A 15,690-nucleotide genomic window follows, 5' to 3' on the forward strand; every position below is an offset into this window, starting at 1 on the left:
CATTTATTCTCGTTTATACTTCCACTCAGCTTTCATGTGGGCGCTTGGCGCAATGGATAACGCGTCTGACTTCGGATTAAAAGATTCGAGGTTCGAGTCCTGGCGTGCTCGCTTTTATAGTCATTTTACTTTCTATTCCTGACATTTCTACTCCTTTATACTTCCACCCAGCTTTCATGTGCGCGCGTGGCGCAATGGATAACGCGTCTGACTTCGGATCAGAAGATTCCAGGTTCGAGTCCTGGCGTGCTCGCTTTTATAGTCATTTTACTTCCTATTCATGACATTTATGCTCCTTTATACTTCCACCCAGCTTTCATGTGGGCGCGTGGCGCAATGGATAACGCGTCTGACTACGGATCAGAAGATTCCAGGTTCGAGTCCTGGCGTGCTCGCTATTTTGTCATTTTACTTCCTATTCATGACATTTATTCTCGTTTATACCCTCGCTCAGCTGTCGTGTGGGCGCGTGGCGCAATGGATAACGCGTCTGACTACGGATCTGAAGATTCCAGGTTCGAGTCCTGGCATGCTCGCTATTTTGTCATTTTACTTCCTATTCATGACATTTATGCTCGTTTGTACTTCCACTCAGCTTTCATGTGGGCGCGTGGCGCAATGGATAACGCGTCTGACTTCGGATCAGAAGATTCCAGGTTCGAGTCCTGGCGTGCTCGCTTTTATAGTCATTTTACTTTCTATTCCTGACATTTCTACTCCTTTATACTTCCACCCAGCTTTCATGTGGGCGCGTGGCGCAATGGATAACGCGTCTGACTACGGATCAGAAGATTCCAGGTTCGAGTCCTGGCGTGCTCGCTATTTTGTCATTTTACTTCCTATTCATGACATTTATTCTCGTTTATACTTCCAGGCAGCTTTTATCTGGGCGCGTGGCGCAATGGATAACGCGTCTGACTACGGATCAGAAGATTCCAGCTTCGAGTCCTGGCGTGCTCGCTATTTTGTCATTTTACTTCCTATTCATGACATTTATTCTCGTTTATACTTCCACTCAGCTTTCATGTGGGCGCGTGGCGCAATGCATAACGCGTCTGACTTCGGATCAGAAGATTCGAGGTTCGAGTCCTGGCGTGCTCGCTATTTTGTCATTTTACTTCCTATTCATGACATTTATTCTCGTTTATACTTCCACTCAGCTTTCATGTGGGCGCGTGGCGCAATGGATAACGCGTCTGACTACGGATCAGAAGATTCCAGCTTCGAGTCCTGGCGTGCTCGCTATTTTGTCATTTTACTTCCTATTCATGACATTTATTCTCGTTTATACTTCCACTCAGCTTTCATGTGGGCGCGTGGCGCAATGGATAACGCGTCTGACTTCGGATCAGAAGATTCCAGGTTCGAGTCCTGGCGTGCTCGCTTTTATAGTCATTTTACTTCCTATTCATGACATTTCTACTCCTTTATACTTCCACCCAGCTCTCATGTGGGCGCGTGGCGCAATGGATAACGCGTCTGACTTCGGATCAGAAGATTCCAGGTTCGAGTCCTGGCGTGCTCGCTTTTATAGTCATTTTACTTTCTATTCCTGACATTTCTACTCCTTTATACTTCCACCCAGCTTTCATGTGGGCGCGTGGCGCAATGGATAACGCGTCTGACTACGGATCAGAAGATTCCAGGTTCGAGTCCTGGCGTGCTCGCTATTTTGTCATTTTACTTCCTATTCATGACATTTATTCTCGTTTATACTTCCACTCAGCTTTCATATGGGCGCGTGGCGCAATGGATAACGCGTCTGACTACGGATCAGAAGATTCCAGCTTCGAGTCCTGGCGTGCTCGCTATTTTGTCATTTTACTTCCTATTCATGACATTTATTTTCGTTTATACTTCCACTCAGCTTTCATGTGGGCGCGTGGCGCAATGCATAACGCGTCTGACTTCGGATCAGAAGATTCGAGGTTCGAGTCCTGGCGTGCTCGCTATTTTGTCATTTTACTTCCTATTCATGACATTTATTCTCGTTTATACTTCCACTCAGCTTTCATGTGGGCGCGTGGCGCAATGGATAACGCGTCTGACTACGGATCAGAAGATTCCAGCTTCGAGTGCTGGCGTGCTCGCTATTTTGTCATTTTACTTCCTATTCATGACATTTATTCTCGTTTATACTTCCACTCAGCTTTCATGTGGGCGCGTGGCGCAATGGATAACGCGTCTGACTTCGGATCAGAAGATTCCAGGTTCGAGTCCTGGCGTGCTCGCTTTTATAGTCATTTTACTTCCTATTCATGACATTTCTACGCCTTTATACTTCCACCCAGCTCTCATGTGGGCGCGTGGCGCAATGGATAACGCGTCTGACTTCGGATCAGAAGATTCCAGGTTCGAGTCCTGGCGTGCTCGCTTTTATAGTCATTTTACTTCCTATTACTGACATTTCTACTCCTTTATACTTCTACCCAGCTCTCATGTGGGCGCGTGGCGCAATGGATAACGCGTCTAACTACGGATCAGAAGATTCCAGGTTCGAGTCCTGGCGTGCTCGCTATTTTGTCATTTTACTTCCTATTCATGACATTTATGCTCGTTTATACTTCCACTCAGCTTTCATGTGGGCGCTTGGCGCAATGGATAACGCGTCTGACTTCGGATTAAAAGATTCCAGGTTCGAGTCCTGGCGTGCTCGCTTTTATAGTCATTATACTTCCTATTCCTGACATTTCTACTCCTTTATACTTCCACCCAGCTTTCATGTGGGCGCGTGGCGCAATGCATAACGCGTCTGACTACGGATCAGAAGATTCCAGGTTCGAGTCCTGGCGTGCTCGCTATTTTGTCATTTTACTTCCTATTCATGACATTTATGCTCCTTTATACTTCCACTCAGCTTTCATGTGGGCGCGTGGCGCAATGGATAACGCGTCTGACTTCGGATCAGAAGATTCCAGGTTCGAATCCTGGCGTGCTCGCTATTTTGTCATTTTACTTCTTATTCATGACATTTAATCTCGTTTATACTTCCACTCTGCTTTCTTGTCGGCGCGTGGCGCAATGGATAACGCGTCTGACTTCGGATCAGAAGATTCCAGGTTCGAGTCCTAGCGTGCTCGCTTTTATAGTCATTTTCTTCCTATTCATGACATTTAATCTCGTTTATACTTCCAGGCAGCTTTTATGTGGGCGCGTGGCGCAATGGATAACGCGTCTGACTACGGATCAGAAGATTCGAGGTTCGAGTCCTGGCGTGCTCGCTTTTGTAGTCATTATACTTTCTATTCCTGACATTTCTATACTCCTTTATACTTCCACCCAGCTTTCGTGTGGGCGCGTGGCGCAATGGATAACGCGTCTGACATCGGATCAGAAGATTCCAGGTTCGAGTCCTGGCGTGCTCGCTATTTTGTCATTTTGCTTCCTATTCATGACATTTATGCTCGTTTATACCCTCGCTCAGCTTTCGTGTGGGCGCGTGGCGCAATGGATAACGCGTCTGACTTCGGATCAGAAGATTCCAGGTTCGAGTCCTGGCGTGCTCGCTATTTTGTCATTTTACTTCCTATTCATGACATTTATTCTCGTTTATACTTCCACTCAGCTTTCATGTGGGCGCGTGGCGCAATGGATAACGCGTCTGACTTCGGATTAAAAGATTCCAGGTTCGAGTCCTGGCGTGTTCGCTTTTATAGTCATTTTACTTCCTATTCGTGACATTTCTACTCCTTTATACTTCTACCCAGCTCTCATGTGGGCGCGTGGCGCAATGGATAACGCGTCTGACTTCGGATCAGAAGATTCCAGGTTCGAGTCCTGGCGTGCTCGCTATTTTGTTATTTTACTTCCTATTCATGACATTTATTCTCGTTTATACCCTCGCTCAGCTTTCGTGTGGGCGCGTGGCGCAATGGATAACGCGTCTGACTTCGGATCAGAAGATTCCAGGTTCGAGTCCTGGCGTGCTCGCTTTTATAGTCATTTTACTTCCTATTACTGACATTTCTACTCCTTTATACTTCTACCCAGCTCTCATGTGGGCGCGTGGCGCAATGGATAACGCGTCTGACTACGGATCAGAAGATTCCAGGTTCGAGTCCTGGCGTGCTCGCTATTTTGTCATTTTACTTCCTATTCATGACATTTATGCTCGTTTATACTTCCACTCAGCTTTCATGTGGGCGCGTGGCGCAATGGATAACGCGTCTGACTTCGGATTAAAAGATTCCAGGTTCGAGTCCTGGCGTGCTCGCTTTTATAGTCATTTTACTTTCTATTCCTGACATTTCTACTCCTTTATACTTCCACCCAGCTTTCATGTGGGCGCGTGGCGCAATGGATAACGCGTCTGACTACGGATCAGAAGATTCCGGGTTCGAGTCCTGGCGTCCTCGCTATTTTGTCATTTTACTTCCTATTCATGACATTTCTACTCGTTTATACTTCCAGGCAGCTTTTATCTGGGGGCGTGGCGCAATGGATAACGCGTCCGACTACGGATCAGAAGATTCCAGGTTCGAGTCCTGGCGTGCTCGCTATTTTGTCATTTTACTTCCTATTCATGACATTTATTCTCGTTTATACTTCCACTCAGCTTTCATGTGGGCGCGTGGCGCAATGGATAACGCGTCTGACTACGGATCAGAAGATTCCAGCTTCGAGTGCTGGCGTGCTCGCTATTTTGTCATTTTACTTCCTATTCATGACATTTATTCTCGTTTATACTTCCACTCAGCTTTCATGTGGGCGCGTGGCGCAATGGATAACGCGTCTGACTTCGGATCAGAAGATTCCAGGTTCGAGTCCTGGCGTGCTCGCTTTTATAGTCATTTTACTTCCTATTCATGACATTTCTACTCCTTTATACTTCCACCCAGCTCTCATGTGGGCGCGTGGCGCAATGGATAACGCGTCTGACTTCGGATCAGAAGATTCCAGGTTCGAGTCCTGGCGTGCTCGCTTTTATAGTCATTTTACTTCCTATTACTGACATTTCTACTCCTTTATACTTCTACCCAGCTCTCATGTGGGCGCGTGGCGCAATGGATAACGCGTCTAACTACGGATCAGAAGATTCCAGGTTCGAGTCCTGGCGTGCTCGCTATTTTGTCATTTTACTTCCTATTCATGACATTTATGCTCGTTTATACTTCCACTCAGCTTTCATGTGGGCGCTTGGCGCAATGGATAACGCGTCTGACTTCGGATTAAAAGATTCCAGGTTCGAGTCCTGGCGTGCTCGCTTTTATAGTCATTATACTTCCTATTCCTGACATTTCTACTCCTTTATACTTCCACCCAGCTTTCATGTGGGCGCGTGGCGCAATGCATAACGCGTCTGACTACGGATCAGAAGATTCCAGGTTCGAGTCCTGGCGTGCTCGCTATTTTGTCATTTTACTTCCTATTCATGACATTTATGCTCCTTTATACTTCCACTCAGCTTTCATGTGGGCGCGTGGCGCAATGGATAACGCGTCTGACTTCGGATCAGAAGATTCCAGGTTCGAATCCTGGCGTGCTCGCTATTTTGTCATTTTACTTCTTATTCATGACATTTAATCTCGTTTATACTTCCACTCTGCTTTCTTGTCGGCGCGTGGCGCAATGGATAACGCGTCTGACTTCGGATCAGAAGATTCCAGGTTCGAGTCCTAGCGTGCTCGCTTTTATAGTCATTTTCTTCCTATTCATGACATTTAATCTCGTTTATACTTCCAGGCAGCTTTTATGTGGGCGCGTGGCGCAATGGATAACGCGTCTGACTACGGATCAGAAGATTCGAGGTTCGAGTCCTGGCGTGCTCGCTTTTGTAGTCATTATACTTTCTATTCCTGACATTTCTATACTCCTTTATACTTCCACCCAGCTTTCGTGTGGGCGCGTGGCGCAATGGATAACGCGTCTGACATCGGATCAGAAGATTCCAGGTTCGAGTCCTGGCGTGCTCGCTTTTATAGTCATTTTACTTCCTATTCGTGACATTTCTACTCCTTTATACTTCTACCCAGCTCTCATGTGGGCGCGTGGCGCAATGGATAACGCGTCTGACTACGGATCAGAAGATTCCAGGTTCGAGTCCTGGCGTGCTCGCTATTTTGTCATTTTGCTTCCTATTCATGACATTTATTCTCGTTTATACCCTCGCTCAGCTTTCGTGTGGGCGCGTGGCGCAATGGATAACGCGTCTGACTTCGGATCAGAAGATTCCAGGTTCGAGTCCTGGCGTGCTCGCTATTTTGTCATTTTACTTCCTATTCATGACATTTATTCTCGTTTATACTTCCACTCAGCTTTCATGTGGGCGCGTGGCGCAATGGATAACGCGTCTGACTTCGGATTAAAAGATTCCAGGTTCGAGTCCTGGCGTGCTCGCTTTTATAGTCATTTTACTTCCTATTCGTGACATTTCTACTCCTTTATACTTCTACCCAGCTCTCATGTGGGCGCGTGGCGCAATGGATAACGCGTCTGACTACGGATCAGAAGATTCCAGGTTCGAGTCCTGGCGTGCTCGCTATTTTGTCATTTTACTTCCTATTCATGACATTTATGCTCGTTTATACTTCCACTCAGCTTTCATGTGGGCGCGTGGCGCAATGGATAACGCGTCTGACTTCGGATTAAAAGATTCCAGGTTCGAGTCCTGGCGTGCTCGCTTTTATAGTCATTTTACTTTCTATTCCTGACATTTCTACTCCTTTATACTTCCACCCAGCTTTCATGTGGGCGCGTGGCGCAATGGATAACGCGTCTGACTACGGATCAGAAGATTCCGGGTTCGAGTCCTGGCGTCCTCGTTATTTTGTCATTTTACTTCCTATTCATGACATTTCTACTCGTTTATACTTCCAGGCAGCTTTTATCTGGGGGCGTGGCGCAATGGATAACGCGTCCGACTACGGATCAGAAGATTCCAGGTTCGAGTCCTGGCGTGCTCGCTATTTTGTCATTTTACTTCCTATTCATGACATTTATTCTCGTTTATACTTCCACTCAGCTTTCATGTGGGCGCGTGGCGCAATGGTTAACGCGTCTGACTACGGATCAGAAGATTCCAGGTTCGAGTCCTGGCGTGCTCGCTATTTTGTCATTTTACTTCCTATTCATGACATTTATTCTCGTTTATACTTCCACTCAGCTTTCATGTGGGCGCGTGGCGCAATGCATAACGCGTCTGACTACGGATCAGAAGATTCCAGGTTCGAGTCCTGGCGTGCTCGCTATTTTGTCATTTTACTTCCTATTCATGACATTTATTCTCGTTTATACTTCCACTCAGCTTTCATGTGGGCGCGTGGCGCAATGGATAACGCGTCTGACTACGGATCAGAAGATTCCAGGTTCGAGTCCTGGCGTGCTCGCTATTTTGTCATTTTACTTCCTATTCATGACATTTATTCTCGTTTATACTTCCACTCAGCTTTCATGTGGGCGCGTGGCGCAATGGATAACGCGTCTGACTTCGGATCAGAAGATTCCAGGTTCGAGTCCTGGCGTGCTCGCTATTTTGTCATTTTACTTCCTTTTCATGACATTTATGCTCGTTTATACTTCCAGGCAGCTTTCATGTGGGCGCGTGGCGCAATGGATAACGCGTCTGACTACGGATCAGAAGATTCCAGGTTCGAGTCCTGGCGTGCTCGCTTTTATAGTCATTTTACTTCCTATTCATGACATTTCTACTCCTTTATACTTCCACCCAGCTCTCATGTGGGCGCGTCGCGCAATGGATAACGCGTCTGACTTCGGATCAGAAGATTCCAGGTTCGAGTCCTGACGTGCTCGCTTTTATAGTCATTTTACTTCCTATTACTGACATTTCTACTCCTTTATACTTCTACCCAGCTTTCATGTGGGCGCGTGGCGCAATGGATAACGCGTCTGACTACGGATCAGAAGATTCCAGGTTCGAGTCCTGGCGTGCTCGCTATTTTGTCATTTTACTTTCTATTCATGACATTTATGCTCGTTTATACTTCCACTCAGCTTTCATGTGGGCGCGTGGCGCAATGGATAACGCGTCTGACTTCGGATCAGAAGATTCCAGGTTCGAGTCCTGGCGTGCTCGCTTTTATAGTCATTTTACTTCCTATTCGTGACATTTCTACTCCTTTATACTTCTACCCAGCTTTCATGTGGGCGCGTGGCGCAATGGATAACGCGTCTGACTACGGATCAGAAGATTCCAGGTTCGAGTCCTGGCGTGCTCGCTATTTTGTCATTTTGCTTCCTATTCATGACATTTATTCTCGTTTATACCCTCGCTCAGCTCTTGTGTGGGCGCGTGGCGCAATGGATAACGCGTCTGACTTCGGATCAGAAGATTCCAGGTTCGAGTCCTGGCGTGCTCGCTATTTTGTCATTTTACTTCCTATTGATGACATTTATTCTCGTTTATATTTCCACTCAGCTTTCATGTTGGCGCGTGGCGCAATGGATAACACGTCTGACTTCGGATCAGAAGATTCCAGGTTCGAGTCCTGCCGTGCTCGCTATTTTGTTATTTTACTTCCTATTCATGACATTTATTCTCGTTTATACCCTCGCTCAGCTTTCGTGTGGGCGCGTGGCGCAATGGATAACGCGTCTGACTACGGATCAGAAGATTCCAGGTTCGAGTCCTGGCGTGCTCGCTATTTTGTCATTTTACTTCCTATTCATGACATTTATTCTCGTTTATACTTCCACTCAGCTTTCATGTGGGCGCGTGGCGCAATGCATAACGCGTCTGACTACGGATCAGAAGATTCCAGGTTCGAGTCCTGGCGTGCTCGCTATTTTGTCATTTTACTTCCTATTCATGACATTTATTCTCGTTTATACTTCCACTCAGCTTTCATGTGGGCGCGTGGCGCAATGGATAACGCGTCTGACTACGGATCAGAAGATTCCAGGTTCGAGTCCTGGCGTGCTCGCTATTTTGTCATTTTACTTCCTATTCATGACATTTATTCTCGTTTATACTTCCACTCAGCTTTCATGTGGGCGCGTGGCGCAATGGATAACGCGTCTGACTTCGGATCAGAAGATTCCAGGTTCGAGTCCTGGCGTGCTCGCTATTTTGTCATTTTACTTCCTTTTCATGACATTTATGCTCGTTTATACTTCCAGGCAGCTTTCATGTGGGCGCGTGGCGCAATGGATAACGCGTCTGACTACGGATCAGAAGATTCCAGGTTCGAGTCCTGGCGTGCTCGCTTTTATAGTCATTTTACTTCCTATTCATGACATTTCTACTCCTTTATACTTCCACCCAGCTCTCATGTGGGCGCGTCGCGCAATGGATAACGCGTCTGACTTCGGATCAGAAGATTCCAGGTTCGAGTCCTGACGTGCTCGCTTTTATAGTCATTTTACTTCCTATTACTGACATTTCTACTCCTTTATACTTCTACCCAGCTTTCATGTGGGCGCGTGGCGCAATGGATAACGCGTCTGACTACGGATCAGAAGATTCCAGGTTCGAGTCCTGGCGTGCTCGCTATTTTGTCATTTTACTTTCTATTCATGACATTTATGCTCGTTTATACTTCCACTCAGCTTTCATGTGGGCGCGTGGCGCAATGGATAACGCGTCTGACTTCGGATCAGAAGATTCCAGGTTCGAGTCCTGGCGTGCTCGCTTTTATAGTCATTTTACTTCCTATTCGTGACATTTCTACTCCTTTATACTTCTACCCAGCTTTCATGTGGGCGCGTGGCGCAATGGATAACGCGTCTGACTACGGATCAGAAGATTCCAGGTTCGAGTCCTGGCGTGCTCGCTATTTTGTCATTTTGCTTCCTATTCATGACATTTATTCTCGTTTATACCCTCGCTCAGCTCTTGTGTGGGCGCGTGGCGCAATGGATAACGCGTCTGACTTCGGATCAGAAGATTCCAGGTTCGAGTCCTGGCGTGCTCGCTATTTTGTCATTTTACTTCCTATTGATGACATTTATTCTCGTTTATATTTCCACTCAGCTTTCATGTTGGCGCGTGGCGCAATGGATAACACGTCTGACTTCGGATCAGAAGATTCCAGGTTCGAGTCCTGCCGTGCTCGCTATTTTGTTATTTTACTTCCTATTCATGACATTTATTCTCGTTTATACCCTCGCTCAGCTTTCGTGTGGGCGCGTGGCGCAATGGATAACGCGTCTGACTACGGATCAGAAGATTCCAGGTTCGAGTCCTGGCGTGCTCGCTTTTATAGTCATTTTACTTCCTATTACTGACATTTCTACTCCTTTATACTTCTACCCAGCTCTCATGTGGGCGCGTGGCGCAATGGATAACGCGTCTGACTACGGATCAGAAGATTCCAGGTTCGAGTCCTGGCGTGCTCGCTATTTTGTCATTTTACTTCCTATTCATGACATTTATTCTCGTTTATACTTCGACTCAGCTTTCATGTGGGCGCGTGGCGCAATGCATAACGCGTCTGACTACGGATCAGAAGATTCCAGGTTCGAGTCCTGGCGTGTTCGCTATTTTGTCATTTTACTTCCTATTCATGACATTTATTCTCGTTTATACTTCCACTCAGCTTTCATGTGGGCGCGTGGCGCAATGGATAACGCGTCTGACTACGGATCAGAAGATTCCAGGTTCGAGTCCTGGCGTGCTCGCTATTTTGTCATTTTACTTCCTATTCATGACATTTATTCTCGTTTATACTTCCACTCAGCTTTCATGTGGACACGTGGCGCAATGGATAACGCGTCTGACTTCGGATCAGAAGATTCCAGGTTCGAGTCCTGGCGTGCTCGCTATTTTGTCATTTTACTTCCTATTCATGACATTTATGCTCGTTTCTACTTCCAGGCAGCTTTCATGTGGGCGCGTGGCGCAATGGATAACGCGTCTGACTACGGATCAGAAGATTCCAGGTTCGAGTCCTGGCGTGCTCGCTTTTATAGTCATTTTACTTCCTATTCATGACATTTCTACTCCTTTATACTTCCACCCAGCTCTCATGTGGGCGAGTCGCGCAATGGATAACGCGTCTGACTTCGGATCAGAAGATTCCAGGTTCGAGTCCTGGCGTGCTCGCTATTTTGTCATTTTACTTCCTATTCATGACATTTATTCTCGTTTATACTTCCACTCAGCTTTCATGTTGGCGCTTGGCGCAATGGATAACGCGTCTGACTTCGGATTAAAAGATTCGAGGTTCGAGTCCTGGCGTGCTCGCTTTTATAGTCATTTTACTTTCTATTCCTGACATTTCTACTCCTTTATACTTCCACCCAGCTTTCATGTGCGCGCGTGGCGCAATGGATAACGCGTCTGACTTCGGATCAGAAGATTCCAGGTTCGAGTCCTGGCGTGCTCGCTTTTATAGTCATTTTACTTTCTATTCATGACATTTATGCTCCTTTATACTTCCACCCAGCTTTCATGTGGGCGCGTGGCGCAATGGATAACGCGTCTGACTACGGATCAGAAGATTCCAGGTTCGAGTCCTGGCGTGCTCGCTATTTTGTCATTTTACTTCCTATTCATGACATTTATTCTCGTTTATACCCTCGCTCAGCTGTCGTGTGGGCGCGTGGCGCAATGGATAACGCGTCTGACTACGGATCTGAAGATTCCAGGTTCGAGTCCTGGCATGCTCGCTATTTTGTCATTTTACTTCCTATTCATGACATTTATGCTCGTTTGTACTTCCACTCAGCTTTCATGTGGGCGCGTGGCGCAATGGATAACGCGTCTGACTTCGGATCAGAAGATTCCAGGTTCGAGTCCTGGCGTGCTCGCTTTTATAGTCATTTTACTTTCTATTCCTGACATTTCTACTCCTTTATACTTCCACCCAGCTTTCATGTGGGCGCGTGGCGCAATGGATAACGCGTCTGACTACGGATCAGAAGATTCCAGGTTCGAGTCCTGGCGTGCTCGCTATTTTGTCATTTTACTTCCTATTCATGACATTTATGCTCGTTTATACTTCCAGGCAGCTTTTATCTGGGCGCGTGGCGCAATGGATAACGCGTCCGACTACGGATCAGAAGATTCCAGGTTCGAGTCCTGGCGTGCTCGCTTTTATAGTCATTATACTTTCTATTCGTGACATTTCTATGCTCCTTTATACTTCCACCCAGCTTTCATGTGGGCGCGTGGCGCAATGGATAACGCGTCTGACTTCGGATGAGAAGATTCCAGGTTCGAGTCCTAGCGTGCTCGCTTTTATAGTCATTTTCTTCCTATTCATGACATTTAATCTCGTTTATACTTCCAGGCAGCTTTTATGTGGGCGCGTGGCGCAATGGATAACGCGTCTGACTACGGATCAGAAGATTCGAGGTTCGAGTCCTGGCGTGCTCGCTTTTGTAGTCATTATACTTTCTATTCCTGACATTTCTATACTCCTTTATACTTCCACCCAGCTTTCGTGTGGGCGCGTGGCGCAATGGATAACGCGTCTGACATCGGATCAGAAGATTCCAGGTTCGAGTCCTGGCGTGCTCGCTTTTATAGTCATTTTACTTCCTATTCGTGACATTTCTACTCCTTTATACTTCTACCCAGCTCTCATGTGGGCGCGTGGCGCAATGGATAACGCGTCTGACTACGGATCAGAAGATTCCAGGTTCGAGTCCTGGCGTGCTCGCTATTTTGTCATTTTGCTTCCTATTCATGACATTTATTCTCGTTTATACCCTCGCTCAGCTTTCGTGTGGGCGCGTGGCGCAATGGATAACGCGTCTGACTTCGGATCAGAAGATTCCAGGTTCGAGTCCTGGCGTGCTCGCTATTTTGTCATTTTACTTCCTATTCATGACATTTATTCTCGTTTATACTTCCACTCAGCTTTCATGTGGGCGCGTGGCGCAATGGATAACGCGTCTGACTTCGGATTAAAAGATTCCAGGTTCGAGTCCTGGCGTGCTCGCTTTTATAGTCATTTTACTTCCTATTCGTGACATTTCTACTCCTTTATACTTCTACCCAGCTCTCATGTGGGCGCGTGGCGCAATGGATAACGCGTCTGACTACGGATCAGAAGATTCCAGGTTCGAGTCCTGGCGTGCTCGCTATTTTGTCATTTTACTTCCTATTCATGACATTTATGCTCGTTTATACTTCCACTCAGCTTTCATGTGGGCGCGTGGCGCAATGGATAACGCGTCTGACTTCGGATTAAAAGATTCCAGGTTCGAGTCCTGGCGTGCTCGCTTTTATAGTCATTTTACTTTCTATTCCTGACATTTCTACTCCTTTATACTTCCACCCAGCTTTCATGTGGGCGCGTGGCGCAATGGATAACGCGTCTGACTACGGATCAGAAGATTCCGGGTTCGAGTCCTGGCGTCCTCGTTATTTTGTCATTTTACTTCCTATTCATGACATTTCTACTCGTTTATACTTCCAGGCAGCTTTTATCTGGGGGCGTGGCGCAATGGATAACGCGTCCGACTACGGATCAGAAGATTCCAGGTTCGAGTCCTGGCGTGCTCGCTATTTTGTCATTTTACTTCCTATTCATGACATTTATTCTCGTTTATACTTCCACTCAGCTTTCATGTGGGCGCGTGGCGCAATGGTTAACGCGTCTGACTACGGATCAGAAGATTCCAGGTTCGAGTCCTGGCGTGCTCGCTATTTTGTCATTTTACTTCCTATTCATGACATTTATTCTCGTTTATACTTCCACTCAGCTTTCATGTGGGCGCGTGGCGCAATGCATAACGCGTCTGACTACGGATCAGAAGATTCCAGGTTCGAGTCCTGGCGTGCTCGCTATTTTGTCATTTTACTTCCTATTCATGACATTTATTCTCGTTTATACTTCCACTCAGCTTTCATGTGGGCGCGTGGCGCAATGGATAACGCGTCTGACTACGGATCAGAAGATTCCAGGTTCGAGTCCTGGCGTGCTCGCTATTTTGTCATTTTACTTCCTATTCATGACATTTATTCTCGTTTATACTTCCACTCAGCTTTCATGTGGGCGCGTGGCGCAATGGATAACGCGTCTGACTTCGGATCAGAAGATTCCAGGTTCGAGTCCTGGCGTGCTCGCTATTTTGTCATTTTACTTCCTTTTCATGACATTTATGCTCGTTTATACTTCCAGGCAGCTTTCATGTGGGCGCGTGGCGCAATGGATAACGCGTCTGACTACGGATCAGAAGATTCCAGGTTCGAGTCCTGGCGTGCTCGCTTTTATAGTCATTTTACTTCCTATTCATGACATTTCTACTCCTTTATACTTCCACCCAGCTCTCATGTGGGCGCGTCGCGCAATGGATAACGCGTCTGACTTCGGATCAGAAGATTCCAGGTTCGAGTCCTGACGTGCTCGCTTTTATAGTCATTTTACTTCCTATTACTGACATTTCTACTCCTTTATACTTCTACCCAGCTTTCATGTGGGCGCGTGGCGCAATGGATAACGCGTCTGACTACGGATCAGAAGATTCCAGGTTCGAGTCCTGGCGTGCTCGCTATTTTGTCATTTTACTTTCTATTCATGACATTTATGCTCGTTTATACTTCCACTCAGCTTTCATGTGGGCGCGTGGCGCAATGGATAACGCGTCTGACTTCGGATCAGAAGATTCCAGGTTCGAGTCCTGGCGTGCTCGCTTTTATAGTCATTTTACTTCCTATTCGTGACATTTCTACTCCTTTATACTTCTACCCAGCTTTCATGTGGGCGCGTGGCGCAATGGATAACGCGTCTGACTACGGATCAGAAGATTCCAGGTTCGAGTCCTGGCGTGCTCGCTATTTTGTCATTTTGCTTCCTATTCATGACATTTATTCTCGTTTATACCCTCGCTCAGCTCTTGTGTGGGCGCGTGGCGCAATGGATAACGCGTCTGACTTCGGATCAGAAGATTCCAGGTTCGAGTCCTGGCGTGCTCGCTATTTTGTCATTTTACTTCCTATTGATGACATTTATTCTCGTTTATATTTCCACTCAGCTTTCATGTTGGCGCGTGGCGCAATGGATAACACGTCTGACTTCGGATCAGAAGATTCCAGGTTCGAGTCCTGCCGTGCTCGCTATTTTGTTATTTTACTTCCTATTCATGACATTTATTCTCGTTTATACCCTCGCTCAGCTTTCGTGTGGGCGCGTGGCGCAATGGATAACGCGTCTGACTACGGATCAGAAGATTCCAGGTTCGAGTCCTGGCGTGCTCGCTATTTTGTCATTTTACTTCCTATTCATGACATTTATTCTCGTTTATACTTCCACTCAGCTTTCATGTGGGCGCGTGGCGCAATGCATAACGCGTCTGACTACGGATCAGAAGATTCCAGGTTCGAGTCCTGGCGTGCTCGCTATTTTGTCATTTTACTTCCTATTCATGACATTTATTCTCGTTTATACTTCCACTCAGCTTTCATGTGGGCGCGTGGCGCAATGGATAACGCGTCTGACTACGGATCAGAAGATTCCAGGTTCGAGTCCTGGCGTGCTCGCTATTTTGTCATTTTACTTCCTATTCATGACATTTATTCTCGTTTATACTTCCACTCAGCTTTCATGTGGGCGCGTGGCGCAATGGATAACGCGTCTGACTTCGGATCAGAAGATTCCAGGTTCGAGTCCTGGCGTGCTCGCTATTTTGTCATTTTACTTCCTTTTCATGACATTTATGCTCGTTTATACTTCCAGGCAGCTTTCATGTGGGCGCGTGGCGCAATGGATAACGCGTCTGACTACGGATCAGAAGATTCCAGGTTCGAGTCCTGGCGTGCTCGCTTTTATAGTCATTTTACTTCCT

General features: G+C 46.7%; 96 non-coding genes across 96 annotated transcripts; all 96 read left to right on the forward strand.

Moving 5' to 3' along the window:
* Positions 1-180: 180 nt before the first annotated feature.
* Positions 181-255, forward strand: Trnar-ucg (transfer RNA arginine (anticodon UCG)). Its single transcript has one exon. It is a non-coding gene; the product is annotated as a tRNA-Arg (tRNA).
* Positions 256-322: 67 nt separating this feature from the next.
* Trnar-acg (transfer RNA arginine (anticodon ACG)) lies at positions 323-395 on the forward strand. The gene has a single exon. It is a non-coding gene; the product is annotated as a tRNA-Arg (tRNA).
* Positions 396-463: 68 nt separating this feature from the next.
* On the forward strand, positions 464-536 carry Trnar-acg (transfer RNA arginine (anticodon ACG)). The gene has a single exon. It is a non-coding gene; the product is annotated as a tRNA-Arg (tRNA).
* A 68-nt stretch (positions 537-604) lies between these two features.
* Positions 605-677, forward strand: Trnar-ucg (transfer RNA arginine (anticodon UCG)). Its single transcript has one exon. It is a non-coding gene; the product is annotated as a tRNA-Arg (tRNA).
* A 69-nt stretch (positions 678-746) lies between these two features.
* Positions 747-819, forward strand: Trnar-acg (transfer RNA arginine (anticodon ACG)). Its single transcript has one exon. It is a non-coding gene; the product is annotated as a tRNA-Arg (tRNA).
* Positions 820-887: 68 nt separating this feature from the next.
* Trnar-acg (transfer RNA arginine (anticodon ACG)) lies at positions 888-960 on the forward strand. Its single transcript has one exon. It is a non-coding gene; the product is annotated as a tRNA-Arg (tRNA).
* Positions 961-1,169: 209 nt separating this feature from the next.
* Trnar-acg (transfer RNA arginine (anticodon ACG)) lies at positions 1,170-1,242 on the forward strand. Its single transcript has one exon. It is a non-coding gene; the product is annotated as a tRNA-Arg (tRNA).
* Positions 1,243-1,310: 68 nt separating this feature from the next.
* Trnar-ucg (transfer RNA arginine (anticodon UCG)) lies at positions 1,311-1,383 on the forward strand. The gene has a single exon. It is a non-coding gene; the product is annotated as a tRNA-Arg (tRNA).
* Positions 1,384-1,452: 69 nt separating this feature from the next.
* Positions 1,453-1,525, forward strand: Trnar-ucg (transfer RNA arginine (anticodon UCG)). The gene has a single exon. It is a non-coding gene; the product is annotated as a tRNA-Arg (tRNA).
* A 69-nt stretch (positions 1,526-1,594) lies between these two features.
* Trnar-acg (transfer RNA arginine (anticodon ACG)) lies at positions 1,595-1,667 on the forward strand. The gene has a single exon. It is a non-coding gene; the product is annotated as a tRNA-Arg (tRNA).
* A 68-nt stretch (positions 1,668-1,735) lies between these two features.
* On the forward strand, positions 1,736-1,808 carry Trnar-acg (transfer RNA arginine (anticodon ACG)). The gene has a single exon. It is a non-coding gene; the product is annotated as a tRNA-Arg (tRNA).
* A 209-nt stretch (positions 1,809-2,017) lies between these two features.
* On the forward strand, positions 2,018-2,090 carry Trnar-acg (transfer RNA arginine (anticodon ACG)). Its single transcript has one exon. It is a non-coding gene; the product is annotated as a tRNA-Arg (tRNA).
* A 68-nt stretch (positions 2,091-2,158) lies between these two features.
* Positions 2,159-2,231, forward strand: Trnar-ucg (transfer RNA arginine (anticodon UCG)). The gene has a single exon. It is a non-coding gene; the product is annotated as a tRNA-Arg (tRNA).
* Positions 2,232-2,300: 69 nt separating this feature from the next.
* Positions 2,301-2,373, forward strand: Trnar-ucg (transfer RNA arginine (anticodon UCG)). The gene has a single exon. It is a non-coding gene; the product is annotated as a tRNA-Arg (tRNA).
* A 69-nt stretch (positions 2,374-2,442) lies between these two features.
* Trnar-acg (transfer RNA arginine (anticodon ACG)) lies at positions 2,443-2,515 on the forward strand. Its single transcript has one exon. It is a non-coding gene; the product is annotated as a tRNA-Arg (tRNA).
* A 210-nt stretch (positions 2,516-2,725) lies between these two features.
* Positions 2,726-2,798, forward strand: Trnar-acg (transfer RNA arginine (anticodon ACG)). The gene has a single exon. It is a non-coding gene; the product is annotated as a tRNA-Arg (tRNA).
* Positions 2,799-2,866: 68 nt separating this feature from the next.
* Positions 2,867-2,939, forward strand: Trnar-ucg (transfer RNA arginine (anticodon UCG)). The gene has a single exon. It is a non-coding gene; the product is annotated as a tRNA-Arg (tRNA).
* Positions 2,940-3,148: 209 nt separating this feature from the next.
* On the forward strand, positions 3,149-3,221 carry Trnar-acg (transfer RNA arginine (anticodon ACG)). Its single transcript has one exon. It is a non-coding gene; the product is annotated as a tRNA-Arg (tRNA).
* A 71-nt stretch (positions 3,222-3,292) lies between these two features.
* Positions 3,293-3,365, forward strand: Trnar-ucg (transfer RNA arginine (anticodon UCG)). The gene has a single exon. It is a non-coding gene; the product is annotated as a tRNA-Arg (tRNA).
* A 68-nt stretch (positions 3,366-3,433) lies between these two features.
* Positions 3,434-3,506, forward strand: Trnar-ucg (transfer RNA arginine (anticodon UCG)). Its single transcript has one exon. It is a non-coding gene; the product is annotated as a tRNA-Arg (tRNA).
* A 68-nt stretch (positions 3,507-3,574) lies between these two features.
* On the forward strand, positions 3,575-3,647 carry Trnar-ucg (transfer RNA arginine (anticodon UCG)). The gene has a single exon. It is a non-coding gene; the product is annotated as a tRNA-Arg (tRNA).
* A 69-nt stretch (positions 3,648-3,716) lies between these two features.
* Trnar-ucg (transfer RNA arginine (anticodon UCG)) lies at positions 3,717-3,789 on the forward strand. Its single transcript has one exon. It is a non-coding gene; the product is annotated as a tRNA-Arg (tRNA).
* A 68-nt stretch (positions 3,790-3,857) lies between these two features.
* On the forward strand, positions 3,858-3,930 carry Trnar-ucg (transfer RNA arginine (anticodon UCG)). The gene has a single exon. It is a non-coding gene; the product is annotated as a tRNA-Arg (tRNA).
* A 69-nt stretch (positions 3,931-3,999) lies between these two features.
* Positions 4,000-4,072, forward strand: Trnar-acg (transfer RNA arginine (anticodon ACG)). Its single transcript has one exon. It is a non-coding gene; the product is annotated as a tRNA-Arg (tRNA).
* A 68-nt stretch (positions 4,073-4,140) lies between these two features.
* On the forward strand, positions 4,141-4,213 carry Trnar-ucg (transfer RNA arginine (anticodon UCG)). Its single transcript has one exon. It is a non-coding gene; the product is annotated as a tRNA-Arg (tRNA).
* A 69-nt stretch (positions 4,214-4,282) lies between these two features.
* Positions 4,283-4,355, forward strand: Trnar-acg (transfer RNA arginine (anticodon ACG)). The gene has a single exon. It is a non-coding gene; the product is annotated as a tRNA-Arg (tRNA).
* Positions 4,356-4,564: 209 nt separating this feature from the next.
* On the forward strand, positions 4,565-4,637 carry Trnar-acg (transfer RNA arginine (anticodon ACG)). Its single transcript has one exon. It is a non-coding gene; the product is annotated as a tRNA-Arg (tRNA).
* A 68-nt stretch (positions 4,638-4,705) lies between these two features.
* On the forward strand, positions 4,706-4,778 carry Trnar-ucg (transfer RNA arginine (anticodon UCG)). Its single transcript has one exon. It is a non-coding gene; the product is annotated as a tRNA-Arg (tRNA).
* A 69-nt stretch (positions 4,779-4,847) lies between these two features.
* Positions 4,848-4,920, forward strand: Trnar-ucg (transfer RNA arginine (anticodon UCG)). The gene has a single exon. It is a non-coding gene; the product is annotated as a tRNA-Arg (tRNA).
* Positions 4,921-4,989: 69 nt separating this feature from the next.
* Trnar-acg (transfer RNA arginine (anticodon ACG)) lies at positions 4,990-5,062 on the forward strand. The gene has a single exon. It is a non-coding gene; the product is annotated as a tRNA-Arg (tRNA).
* A 210-nt stretch (positions 5,063-5,272) lies between these two features.
* On the forward strand, positions 5,273-5,345 carry Trnar-acg (transfer RNA arginine (anticodon ACG)). Its single transcript has one exon. It is a non-coding gene; the product is annotated as a tRNA-Arg (tRNA).
* Positions 5,346-5,413: 68 nt separating this feature from the next.
* Positions 5,414-5,486, forward strand: Trnar-ucg (transfer RNA arginine (anticodon UCG)). The gene has a single exon. It is a non-coding gene; the product is annotated as a tRNA-Arg (tRNA).
* A 209-nt stretch (positions 5,487-5,695) lies between these two features.
* Trnar-acg (transfer RNA arginine (anticodon ACG)) lies at positions 5,696-5,768 on the forward strand. Its single transcript has one exon. It is a non-coding gene; the product is annotated as a tRNA-Arg (tRNA).
* A 71-nt stretch (positions 5,769-5,839) lies between these two features.
* Trnar-ucg (transfer RNA arginine (anticodon UCG)) lies at positions 5,840-5,912 on the forward strand. Its single transcript has one exon. It is a non-coding gene; the product is annotated as a tRNA-Arg (tRNA).
* Positions 5,913-5,981: 69 nt separating this feature from the next.
* Trnar-acg (transfer RNA arginine (anticodon ACG)) lies at positions 5,982-6,054 on the forward strand. Its single transcript has one exon. It is a non-coding gene; the product is annotated as a tRNA-Arg (tRNA).
* Positions 6,055-6,122: 68 nt separating this feature from the next.
* Trnar-ucg (transfer RNA arginine (anticodon UCG)) lies at positions 6,123-6,195 on the forward strand. Its single transcript has one exon. It is a non-coding gene; the product is annotated as a tRNA-Arg (tRNA).
* Positions 6,196-6,263: 68 nt separating this feature from the next.
* Trnar-ucg (transfer RNA arginine (anticodon UCG)) lies at positions 6,264-6,336 on the forward strand. Its single transcript has one exon. It is a non-coding gene; the product is annotated as a tRNA-Arg (tRNA).
* A 69-nt stretch (positions 6,337-6,405) lies between these two features.
* On the forward strand, positions 6,406-6,478 carry Trnar-acg (transfer RNA arginine (anticodon ACG)). The gene has a single exon. It is a non-coding gene; the product is annotated as a tRNA-Arg (tRNA).
* A 68-nt stretch (positions 6,479-6,546) lies between these two features.
* Trnar-ucg (transfer RNA arginine (anticodon UCG)) lies at positions 6,547-6,619 on the forward strand. The gene has a single exon. It is a non-coding gene; the product is annotated as a tRNA-Arg (tRNA).
* Positions 6,620-6,688: 69 nt separating this feature from the next.
* Trnar-acg (transfer RNA arginine (anticodon ACG)) lies at positions 6,689-6,761 on the forward strand. The gene has a single exon. It is a non-coding gene; the product is annotated as a tRNA-Arg (tRNA).
* A 209-nt stretch (positions 6,762-6,970) lies between these two features.
* Positions 6,971-7,043, forward strand: Trnar-acg (transfer RNA arginine (anticodon ACG)). The gene has a single exon. It is a non-coding gene; the product is annotated as a tRNA-Arg (tRNA).
* A 68-nt stretch (positions 7,044-7,111) lies between these two features.
* Trnar-acg (transfer RNA arginine (anticodon ACG)) lies at positions 7,112-7,184 on the forward strand. The gene has a single exon. It is a non-coding gene; the product is annotated as a tRNA-Arg (tRNA).
* Positions 7,185-7,252: 68 nt separating this feature from the next.
* Positions 7,253-7,325, forward strand: Trnar-acg (transfer RNA arginine (anticodon ACG)). Its single transcript has one exon. It is a non-coding gene; the product is annotated as a tRNA-Arg (tRNA).
* Positions 7,326-7,393: 68 nt separating this feature from the next.
* Positions 7,394-7,466, forward strand: Trnar-ucg (transfer RNA arginine (anticodon UCG)). Its single transcript has one exon. It is a non-coding gene; the product is annotated as a tRNA-Arg (tRNA).
* A 68-nt stretch (positions 7,467-7,534) lies between these two features.
* Trnar-acg (transfer RNA arginine (anticodon ACG)) lies at positions 7,535-7,607 on the forward strand. The gene has a single exon. It is a non-coding gene; the product is annotated as a tRNA-Arg (tRNA).
* Positions 7,608-7,676: 69 nt separating this feature from the next.
* Trnar-ucg (transfer RNA arginine (anticodon UCG)) lies at positions 7,677-7,749 on the forward strand. Its single transcript has one exon. It is a non-coding gene; the product is annotated as a tRNA-Arg (tRNA).
* Positions 7,750-7,818: 69 nt separating this feature from the next.
* Trnar-acg (transfer RNA arginine (anticodon ACG)) lies at positions 7,819-7,891 on the forward strand. Its single transcript has one exon. It is a non-coding gene; the product is annotated as a tRNA-Arg (tRNA).
* Positions 7,892-7,959: 68 nt separating this feature from the next.
* Trnar-ucg (transfer RNA arginine (anticodon UCG)) lies at positions 7,960-8,032 on the forward strand. The gene has a single exon. It is a non-coding gene; the product is annotated as a tRNA-Arg (tRNA).
* Positions 8,033-8,101: 69 nt separating this feature from the next.
* On the forward strand, positions 8,102-8,174 carry Trnar-acg (transfer RNA arginine (anticodon ACG)). The gene has a single exon. It is a non-coding gene; the product is annotated as a tRNA-Arg (tRNA).
* A 68-nt stretch (positions 8,175-8,242) lies between these two features.
* Trnar-ucg (transfer RNA arginine (anticodon UCG)) lies at positions 8,243-8,315 on the forward strand. Its single transcript has one exon. It is a non-coding gene; the product is annotated as a tRNA-Arg (tRNA).
* Positions 8,316-8,524: 209 nt separating this feature from the next.
* Positions 8,525-8,597, forward strand: Trnar-acg (transfer RNA arginine (anticodon ACG)). The gene has a single exon. It is a non-coding gene; the product is annotated as a tRNA-Arg (tRNA).
* Positions 8,598-8,665: 68 nt separating this feature from the next.
* On the forward strand, positions 8,666-8,738 carry Trnar-acg (transfer RNA arginine (anticodon ACG)). Its single transcript has one exon. It is a non-coding gene; the product is annotated as a tRNA-Arg (tRNA).
* Positions 8,739-8,806: 68 nt separating this feature from the next.
* Positions 8,807-8,879, forward strand: Trnar-acg (transfer RNA arginine (anticodon ACG)). Its single transcript has one exon. It is a non-coding gene; the product is annotated as a tRNA-Arg (tRNA).
* Positions 8,880-8,947: 68 nt separating this feature from the next.
* On the forward strand, positions 8,948-9,020 carry Trnar-ucg (transfer RNA arginine (anticodon UCG)). The gene has a single exon. It is a non-coding gene; the product is annotated as a tRNA-Arg (tRNA).
* Positions 9,021-9,088: 68 nt separating this feature from the next.
* Trnar-acg (transfer RNA arginine (anticodon ACG)) lies at positions 9,089-9,161 on the forward strand. Its single transcript has one exon. It is a non-coding gene; the product is annotated as a tRNA-Arg (tRNA).
* Positions 9,162-9,230: 69 nt separating this feature from the next.
* Positions 9,231-9,303, forward strand: Trnar-ucg (transfer RNA arginine (anticodon UCG)). Its single transcript has one exon. It is a non-coding gene; the product is annotated as a tRNA-Arg (tRNA).
* Positions 9,304-9,372: 69 nt separating this feature from the next.
* Trnar-acg (transfer RNA arginine (anticodon ACG)) lies at positions 9,373-9,445 on the forward strand. The gene has a single exon. It is a non-coding gene; the product is annotated as a tRNA-Arg (tRNA).
* Positions 9,446-9,513: 68 nt separating this feature from the next.
* On the forward strand, positions 9,514-9,586 carry Trnar-ucg (transfer RNA arginine (anticodon UCG)). Its single transcript has one exon. It is a non-coding gene; the product is annotated as a tRNA-Arg (tRNA).
* A 69-nt stretch (positions 9,587-9,655) lies between these two features.
* Positions 9,656-9,728, forward strand: Trnar-acg (transfer RNA arginine (anticodon ACG)). The gene has a single exon. It is a non-coding gene; the product is annotated as a tRNA-Arg (tRNA).
* A 68-nt stretch (positions 9,729-9,796) lies between these two features.
* Positions 9,797-9,869, forward strand: Trnar-ucg (transfer RNA arginine (anticodon UCG)). The gene has a single exon. It is a non-coding gene; the product is annotated as a tRNA-Arg (tRNA).
* A 209-nt stretch (positions 9,870-10,078) lies between these two features.
* On the forward strand, positions 10,079-10,151 carry Trnar-acg (transfer RNA arginine (anticodon ACG)). The gene has a single exon. It is a non-coding gene; the product is annotated as a tRNA-Arg (tRNA).
* Positions 10,152-10,220: 69 nt separating this feature from the next.
* On the forward strand, positions 10,221-10,293 carry Trnar-acg (transfer RNA arginine (anticodon ACG)). The gene has a single exon. It is a non-coding gene; the product is annotated as a tRNA-Arg (tRNA).
* Positions 10,294-10,361: 68 nt separating this feature from the next.
* On the forward strand, positions 10,362-10,434 carry Trnar-acg (transfer RNA arginine (anticodon ACG)). Its single transcript has one exon. It is a non-coding gene; the product is annotated as a tRNA-Arg (tRNA).
* A 68-nt stretch (positions 10,435-10,502) lies between these two features.
* Positions 10,503-10,575, forward strand: Trnar-acg (transfer RNA arginine (anticodon ACG)). The gene has a single exon. It is a non-coding gene; the product is annotated as a tRNA-Arg (tRNA).
* Positions 10,576-10,643: 68 nt separating this feature from the next.
* On the forward strand, positions 10,644-10,716 carry Trnar-ucg (transfer RNA arginine (anticodon UCG)). The gene has a single exon. It is a non-coding gene; the product is annotated as a tRNA-Arg (tRNA).
* Positions 10,717-10,784: 68 nt separating this feature from the next.
* Trnar-acg (transfer RNA arginine (anticodon ACG)) lies at positions 10,785-10,857 on the forward strand. The gene has a single exon. It is a non-coding gene; the product is annotated as a tRNA-Arg (tRNA).
* A 69-nt stretch (positions 10,858-10,926) lies between these two features.
* Positions 10,927-10,999, forward strand: Trnar-ucg (transfer RNA arginine (anticodon UCG)). Its single transcript has one exon. It is a non-coding gene; the product is annotated as a tRNA-Arg (tRNA).
* Positions 11,000-11,209: 210 nt separating this feature from the next.
* Positions 11,210-11,284, forward strand: Trnar-ucg (transfer RNA arginine (anticodon UCG)). The gene has a single exon. It is a non-coding gene; the product is annotated as a tRNA-Arg (tRNA).
* A 67-nt stretch (positions 11,285-11,351) lies between these two features.
* On the forward strand, positions 11,352-11,424 carry Trnar-acg (transfer RNA arginine (anticodon ACG)). Its single transcript has one exon. It is a non-coding gene; the product is annotated as a tRNA-Arg (tRNA).
* A 68-nt stretch (positions 11,425-11,492) lies between these two features.
* Positions 11,493-11,565, forward strand: Trnar-acg (transfer RNA arginine (anticodon ACG)). The gene has a single exon. It is a non-coding gene; the product is annotated as a tRNA-Arg (tRNA).
* Positions 11,566-11,633: 68 nt separating this feature from the next.
* Positions 11,634-11,706, forward strand: Trnar-ucg (transfer RNA arginine (anticodon UCG)). Its single transcript has one exon. It is a non-coding gene; the product is annotated as a tRNA-Arg (tRNA).
* Positions 11,707-11,775: 69 nt separating this feature from the next.
* Positions 11,776-11,848, forward strand: Trnar-acg (transfer RNA arginine (anticodon ACG)). Its single transcript has one exon. It is a non-coding gene; the product is annotated as a tRNA-Arg (tRNA).
* A 68-nt stretch (positions 11,849-11,916) lies between these two features.
* On the forward strand, positions 11,917-11,989 carry Trnar-acg (transfer RNA arginine (anticodon ACG)). The gene has a single exon. It is a non-coding gene; the product is annotated as a tRNA-Arg (tRNA).
* Positions 11,990-12,201: 212 nt separating this feature from the next.
* On the forward strand, positions 12,202-12,274 carry Trnar-acg (transfer RNA arginine (anticodon ACG)). Its single transcript has one exon. It is a non-coding gene; the product is annotated as a tRNA-Arg (tRNA).
* A 71-nt stretch (positions 12,275-12,345) lies between these two features.
* On the forward strand, positions 12,346-12,418 carry Trnar-ucg (transfer RNA arginine (anticodon UCG)). Its single transcript has one exon. It is a non-coding gene; the product is annotated as a tRNA-Arg (tRNA).
* A 69-nt stretch (positions 12,419-12,487) lies between these two features.
* Positions 12,488-12,560, forward strand: Trnar-acg (transfer RNA arginine (anticodon ACG)). Its single transcript has one exon. It is a non-coding gene; the product is annotated as a tRNA-Arg (tRNA).
* A 68-nt stretch (positions 12,561-12,628) lies between these two features.
* Positions 12,629-12,701, forward strand: Trnar-ucg (transfer RNA arginine (anticodon UCG)). The gene has a single exon. It is a non-coding gene; the product is annotated as a tRNA-Arg (tRNA).
* Positions 12,702-12,769: 68 nt separating this feature from the next.
* Trnar-ucg (transfer RNA arginine (anticodon UCG)) lies at positions 12,770-12,842 on the forward strand. The gene has a single exon. It is a non-coding gene; the product is annotated as a tRNA-Arg (tRNA).
* A 69-nt stretch (positions 12,843-12,911) lies between these two features.
* Trnar-acg (transfer RNA arginine (anticodon ACG)) lies at positions 12,912-12,984 on the forward strand. The gene has a single exon. It is a non-coding gene; the product is annotated as a tRNA-Arg (tRNA).
* A 68-nt stretch (positions 12,985-13,052) lies between these two features.
* On the forward strand, positions 13,053-13,125 carry Trnar-ucg (transfer RNA arginine (anticodon UCG)). The gene has a single exon. It is a non-coding gene; the product is annotated as a tRNA-Arg (tRNA).
* Positions 13,126-13,194: 69 nt separating this feature from the next.
* Trnar-acg (transfer RNA arginine (anticodon ACG)) lies at positions 13,195-13,267 on the forward strand. The gene has a single exon. It is a non-coding gene; the product is annotated as a tRNA-Arg (tRNA).
* A 209-nt stretch (positions 13,268-13,476) lies between these two features.
* On the forward strand, positions 13,477-13,549 carry Trnar-acg (transfer RNA arginine (anticodon ACG)). Its single transcript has one exon. It is a non-coding gene; the product is annotated as a tRNA-Arg (tRNA).
* Positions 13,550-13,617: 68 nt separating this feature from the next.
* Trnar-acg (transfer RNA arginine (anticodon ACG)) lies at positions 13,618-13,690 on the forward strand. Its single transcript has one exon. It is a non-coding gene; the product is annotated as a tRNA-Arg (tRNA).
* A 68-nt stretch (positions 13,691-13,758) lies between these two features.
* Positions 13,759-13,831, forward strand: Trnar-acg (transfer RNA arginine (anticodon ACG)). The gene has a single exon. It is a non-coding gene; the product is annotated as a tRNA-Arg (tRNA).
* Positions 13,832-13,899: 68 nt separating this feature from the next.
* Trnar-ucg (transfer RNA arginine (anticodon UCG)) lies at positions 13,900-13,972 on the forward strand. The gene has a single exon. It is a non-coding gene; the product is annotated as a tRNA-Arg (tRNA).
* A 68-nt stretch (positions 13,973-14,040) lies between these two features.
* On the forward strand, positions 14,041-14,113 carry Trnar-acg (transfer RNA arginine (anticodon ACG)). Its single transcript has one exon. It is a non-coding gene; the product is annotated as a tRNA-Arg (tRNA).
* A 69-nt stretch (positions 14,114-14,182) lies between these two features.
* Positions 14,183-14,255, forward strand: Trnar-ucg (transfer RNA arginine (anticodon UCG)). Its single transcript has one exon. It is a non-coding gene; the product is annotated as a tRNA-Arg (tRNA).
* Positions 14,256-14,324: 69 nt separating this feature from the next.
* Trnar-acg (transfer RNA arginine (anticodon ACG)) lies at positions 14,325-14,397 on the forward strand. The gene has a single exon. It is a non-coding gene; the product is annotated as a tRNA-Arg (tRNA).
* Positions 14,398-14,465: 68 nt separating this feature from the next.
* On the forward strand, positions 14,466-14,538 carry Trnar-ucg (transfer RNA arginine (anticodon UCG)). Its single transcript has one exon. It is a non-coding gene; the product is annotated as a tRNA-Arg (tRNA).
* A 69-nt stretch (positions 14,539-14,607) lies between these two features.
* Trnar-acg (transfer RNA arginine (anticodon ACG)) lies at positions 14,608-14,680 on the forward strand. The gene has a single exon. It is a non-coding gene; the product is annotated as a tRNA-Arg (tRNA).
* Positions 14,681-14,748: 68 nt separating this feature from the next.
* Trnar-ucg (transfer RNA arginine (anticodon UCG)) lies at positions 14,749-14,821 on the forward strand. The gene has a single exon. It is a non-coding gene; the product is annotated as a tRNA-Arg (tRNA).
* Positions 14,822-15,030: 209 nt separating this feature from the next.
* Positions 15,031-15,103, forward strand: Trnar-acg (transfer RNA arginine (anticodon ACG)). The gene has a single exon. It is a non-coding gene; the product is annotated as a tRNA-Arg (tRNA).
* Positions 15,104-15,171: 68 nt separating this feature from the next.
* Positions 15,172-15,244, forward strand: Trnar-acg (transfer RNA arginine (anticodon ACG)). Its single transcript has one exon. It is a non-coding gene; the product is annotated as a tRNA-Arg (tRNA).
* A 68-nt stretch (positions 15,245-15,312) lies between these two features.
* Trnar-acg (transfer RNA arginine (anticodon ACG)) lies at positions 15,313-15,385 on the forward strand. Its single transcript has one exon. It is a non-coding gene; the product is annotated as a tRNA-Arg (tRNA).
* Positions 15,386-15,453: 68 nt separating this feature from the next.
* Trnar-ucg (transfer RNA arginine (anticodon UCG)) lies at positions 15,454-15,526 on the forward strand. The gene has a single exon. It is a non-coding gene; the product is annotated as a tRNA-Arg (tRNA).
* A 68-nt stretch (positions 15,527-15,594) lies between these two features.
* Trnar-acg (transfer RNA arginine (anticodon ACG)) lies at positions 15,595-15,667 on the forward strand. The gene has a single exon. It is a non-coding gene; the product is annotated as a tRNA-Arg (tRNA).
* Positions 15,668-15,690: the final 23 nt, after the last annotated feature.

This window comes from Phallusia mammillata, chromosome 5 (genome assembly GCF_965637545.1).
Source record: "Phallusia mammillata chromosome 5, kaPhaMamm4.hap1.1, whole genome shotgun sequence".
NCBI classification, from domain to species: domain Eukaryota; kingdom Metazoa; phylum Chordata; class Ascidiacea; order Phlebobranchia; family Ascidiidae; genus Phallusia; species Phallusia mammillata.